Raw genomic sequence first — 5,991 nt, 5'->3', positions numbered from 1 at the left:
CTCTGCACCCCTCATACTCAGGATAAGTGGGGGGCATTAAGGTCAGACCCCCAATGATTATAAGGTGATGACATATGCTAGCAATATTCCATCTCTTTATGAAACTACAAAACATGCACACAATGATAAAACTGATGACACAACAGCCAAACATGAGGTCACTATGGACAGGGCCACGGCCTGGTATCAAGAGCCTCACACTGGGCGACTATAGCAGTCTGTACCACAACATGTGGTACAGAGGAAGCCGTTACATTGTCATTACAGCATAATGACAATGATAGAGTCAAGCTGGGACTTGTAGTACTGTTACTATACCAGCACACCAGACACAGCCCATATATTCCCCCTGCAGCGGCCGTGACATGCACAGCATGCACTGTACATCCCTCCCGCCTGTCTGTTGTGGTGGCTTCTGTTACTTTACAAGGCCGCAGGCCGTCAGTTCTCCATCTTCTGCATCGCTCTCCCTTCCCCACATCATACACCCGGGCCTGGGAACTCACCTCGGTATCTCCTCATACTCTGTCTCCGCTGCCTCAGCCCAGTGCTGGAAGTGTGCGTTGCTAGACCAAGTTTAGGTCGAATGTCACTTCTGGTCTGATTTTGCATAACCTGGCAGGCTGCATAAACGTCCTCAGCAGGCCACATCTGGCCCGCGGGCCGTAGTTTGAGGACCCCTGATATACATATATATATATATATATATATATATATATATATATATATATATATATATATATATATATATATATATATTTTACTTAATAGCATATTATTATTATAATTACATGTAAATGTAGTTTTTAACACTCATTTTTGTAAGATTATGAATTCCACGCAGAGCTGGTTCAATATTAGGAAAACGATCAACATAATTGACTATATCAATAACCAAACTAAGAAAAACCACATAATTATCTCAATAGATGCAGAAAAAGCATTTGATAAATCCAACATCTGTTCCTATTAAAAACACTAGAAAGGAAGATGGTGGAGAGAACACAGTGTTAGGTGTGGGACAGTGCCTAGTTTTTGCCATACTAGTTTCCAATTTTCCCAATAGTTTTTGTCAAATAGTGAATTCTTATCCCAAAAGCTGGGGTCCTTGAGTTTGGCAAACACTAGATTGCTATAGGTATTGACTATTTTGTCCTGTGAATCTAACTTATTCCATTGATAGACTATTCTATTTCTTAGCCAGTACCAAATGTTTTTGATGACCAGTGCTTTATAATATAATTTTATATTATATATTATATAATTACATATTATAATAATATAATTTTAGATCTGGTACAGCTAGTTCACTTTCATTTGCTTTTCTCTTCATTAATTCCTTTGAAATTCTTCACCTTTTGTTCTTCATGATGGATTTTGTTATTTTTTTCTAAGTCAGTAAAATAGTTTCTTGGGAGTTTAATTGGTATAGCAATAAATAATTAGATTAGTTTAGGTAGAATTACGATTTTTATTATATTCGCTCAACCTAACCAAGAGCATTTGATCTTTTTCCAGTTGTTTATATCTGAATTTATTTGTGTAGAAAGTGTTTTGTAGTTCTGCTCATACAGTTCCTGATTTTCCCTTGGCAGAAAGATTCCCAAATATTTTATATTTCTGACAGTTATTTTAAGTGGAATTTCTCTTTGTATCTCTTGCTGTCGGATTTTGTTAGTGATGTATAAAAATGCTGATGATTTATGTGGATTTATTTTGTATTCTGCAACTTTGTTAAAGTTATGGATTATTTCTAATAGTTATTTAGTTGATTCTCTGGGGTTCTCTAAGTAAATCATCATATCAGCAAAGAGTGATAATTTGGTTTCCTCATTACTTACTCTAATTCCTTTAACCTCTTTTTCTTCTCTTATTACCAAGCTAAGGTCAAAATGGGTTAATAATCCAAGCATAAAAAAATGATATTAAAATCAAATTAGAAGAATATAGAATAGTTTACCTCTCAGATCTATGAAAGAGGACGGAAATTGTGACCCAAAAAGAATTGGAGATCATTATTGATCACAAAATAGATAATTTTGATTATATTATGTTAAAAATCTTTTGTACAAACAAAACTAATGCAGACAAGATTAGAAAGGAAGCAATAAATTGGGGAAACATTTTTATATTCAAAGGTTCTGATAAAGGGCTCATTTCCAAATATATAGAGAATTCACTCAAATTTATAAGAATTCAAACCATTCTCCAATTGAATAATGGTCAAAGGATATGTACAGACAATTTTCAGATGAAGACATTGAAACTATTTCTAGCCATATGAAAAGGTGCTCTAAATCACTATTAATCAGAGAAATGCAAATTAAAACAACTCTGAGATACCACTACACACCCCTCAGATTGGCTAAGATGACAGGAAAAGATAATGATGAATATTGGAGGGGATGTGGGAAAACTAGGATAGTAATACGTTGTTGGTGGAACTGTGAATGAATCCAAGCATTTTGGAAAGCAATTTGGAACTATGCTTAAAAAGTTATCAACTGTGAATACCCTTTTTTTTATCCAGTAATGTTACTACTAAGCTTATATCCCAAAGAGATGTTAAAAAAGGGAAAGGGACACACATGTACAATGTGGCAGCCCTTTTTGTAGTGGAAAGAAACTGGAAACTGAATGAATGTCCATCATTTGGAGAATAGCTGAATAAATAATGGTATATGAATATTATGTTCTATAAGAAATGACCAGCAGGATGATTTCAGAGAGGTATAGAGAGACTTACATGAACTAATGCTAAGTGAAATAAGCAGAACCAGGAGATCATAGTTCACAGCAACAATAATATTATATAATGATCAATTCTGATGGACATGGCTCTATTCAAAAATGAGATCATTCAAACTAATTCCAATTGTTCAGTGATGAAGAGATACATTCAGAGAGAGGACTATGGGAACTGAGTGTTTCACAATATAGCATTTTCACTCTTCTTGTTGTTTGCTTACATTTTATTTTACTTCTCTTTTTTTCTTGTGTGGCATGATAATTGTATAAATATGTGTATATATATATATATATGTATATATTGGATTTAACATATATTTCTACCAAGTTTAATATATATTGAACTACTTGCCATCTAGGGGAAGGCATGGGGGAAAGGGGAGAACATTGAAACACAGGGTTTTGCAAGAGCTAATGTTGAAGAATTATCCATGCATATGTTTTGAAAAATAAAAAGCTTTAATAAAAAAAAACACTAAAGAGAATAGGAATAAATGGGGTTTTTCTTAAAATGATCATCACATCTGTTTAAAATCAAGTATCATATATAATGGGGAAAAATTAGAACCATTCCCAATAAGATCAAGGGTCAAACAAGGTTATCCACTATCACCATTACTATTCAATATTGTAATATAAATGTTAGCTTTGACAATAAGAGAAGAAAAGGGGATTAAAGGAATTAGACTAGGTATTGAGGAAACCAAATTATCACTCTTTGCAAATGATATGATGGTATACTTAAAGAACCCTAGATAATCAACTGAAAAACTATTAGAAACAATTCACAATTTTAGCAAAGTTGCAGAATACAAAATAAATCCACATAAATCATCAAGATTTTTATATAATACCAACAAAGTTCAGCAGCAAGAGATACTAAGAGAAATTCCATTTAAAATAATTGTCAATAATATGAAATATTTGGGAGTCGATCTGGCAAGATAAAGTCAGGAACTATACAAACACAACTACAAAACATTTTCTATACAAATAAAGTCAGATCTAATCAATTGGAAGAATAGACTGAGCTAATATAATAAAAATAATATTACTACCTAAATTAATCTATTTATTCAATACCATACCAATCAAACTCCCAAGAAATTGCTTTACAGATCTAGGAAAAAGAATAACAAAGTTCATCTGGAAGAATAAAAGATCAATTAATGAAAAAAAAATGCCAATAAAGGTAGCCTAGCTGTTCTAAACCTAAAACTATATTGTAAAGCAGTGGTCATCAAACCATTTGGTACTGGCTAAGAAATAGAGTAGTTGATCAGTGGAATAGGTTAGGTTCACAGGATAAAATAGTCAAAGACTATAATAATCTAGTATCTGAAAAACCAAAGATCCCAGCTTTTGGGATAAGAACTTACTATTTGACAAAAACTGCTGGAAAAAAATGGAAATTAGTATGACAGAAACTAGGCATTGACCCACATCTAACACCATACACCAAGATAAGATCAAAATGGGTTCATGATTTAGATATAAAGAATGATATTATAAGCAAATTAGAAGAACAAAGGATAGTTTACCTCTTAGATGTGTGGAGAAGGAAAGAATTTGTGACCAAAGAAGAACTAGAGATCATTATTGATCACAAAATAGACAATTTTGATTATATTATGTTTAAAAGATTTTTTTTTTTACAAACAAAACTAATGCATACAAGAGTAGAAGGGAACCAATAAACTGGTAAAACACTTTTACATTCAAGGGTTCCGATAAAGGCCTTATTTCTAAAATATATAGAGAATTGACTCTAAATTACAAATTTTCAAGCCATTCTTCAATTGATAAATGGTCAAAGGATATGAAGACAATTTCCAGATGAAATTGAAACTATTTTTAGTCATTCGAAAAAGTGCACTAAATCACTATTGATCAGATAAATGTAAATTAAAGCAACCCTGTGATACCTATACACACCTCTCAGATTGGCTAGGATGACAGAAAAAAATAATGATGCATATTAGAGAGGATATGGGAAAACTGTGACACTGCTACATTGCTGGTGTTATTGTGAACTGATCCAACCATTCTGGAGAGCAATTTGGAACTATGCCGAAAGGGTTATCAGTCTGTACATATCCTTTGACCCAGCAGAGTTTCTATTGTGCTTATATCCCAAAGAGATCTTAAAGGACAGAAAGGGACCCATATGTGCAAAAATGTTTGTGGCCCTTTTTGTTGTGGCCTAGAAACTAGAAACTGAGTAGATGCCCATCAGTTGGGGAGTGGCTGAGTAAATTATGGAAACAATCAGCAGGATGATTTCAGAGAGGTCTGGAGAAACTTACATGAACTGATACTAAGTGAAGTGCGTAAAACCAGGAAATTATTTTACACAATAACTACAAGGTTATACAATGATCAATTCTGATAAATGTGACTCTGCAACAAAGAGTTAATTCAGGTCAGTTCCAATGATCTTGTGATAGAGCCATTTGCATCCAGAGAGAGGCCTGTGGGGACTGAGTATAGATCACAACATAGAATTTTCACTCTTTTTGTTGTTTTTTTGCTTGCTTTTTGTTTTCTTTCTCTTTTTTTTTCTTTTCCATCTGATTTTTCTCATGTAGTATAATAATTGTGGAATATGTATAGAAGAATTGCACGTTTAACATATATTGAATTACTTGTCACCTAGGAGAGGGCATTGGGGAAAGAAGGGAAAAGATTTAGAACACAAGGTTTTGCAAGGGTGAATGTTGAAAACTGCATGTGTTTTGAAAATGAAAAGTTTTAATAAAAGAAAAAAAGAAAAGTCAATTCTATCATAGTTATTTATCACACAATTTTGCTGTTGTGGAGTATGTTTTCCAGTTCTGCTTGTTTCATTCAGCACCATTCTTCAGGATTTTAAAAAAATCAATCTGTTCATTATTTCTTATAGAAATAGTATTATAGTATTCCTCTCTTTTATTTTCTTTCAGGGGCAGCATGGTGACAGTGAAAGAGCTCTGTACTTAGGGAAAGGATAGCCTGAGTTCAAATTCAGCCTCAGATACTTGCTAGCTATGTGACTAGGTAAATCCCTCAAACTCTTTGACTCAGTTTCTTTGACTGTAAAATGGAGACAATAAATATATAATTCATAGGCTTGTTCTTAGGATCAAATGAGATAATATCTATAAAGAGCTTAGAGGAGTGCCTAGAATGTAAGAGGTGCTATATAAATGCTTATTCCCTTCTTTTTCCTCCTATTGGTTTATTCCATTCTACAGTGTTGCTAAG

Source organism: Sminthopsis crassicaudata, chromosome 1, assembly GCF_048593235.1.
Source record: "Sminthopsis crassicaudata isolate SCR6 chromosome 1, ASM4859323v1, whole genome shotgun sequence".
NCBI lineage: Eukaryota > Metazoa > Chordata > Mammalia > Dasyuromorphia > Dasyuridae > Sminthopsis > Sminthopsis crassicaudata.
This window is presented reverse-complemented; position numbering follows the sequence as displayed.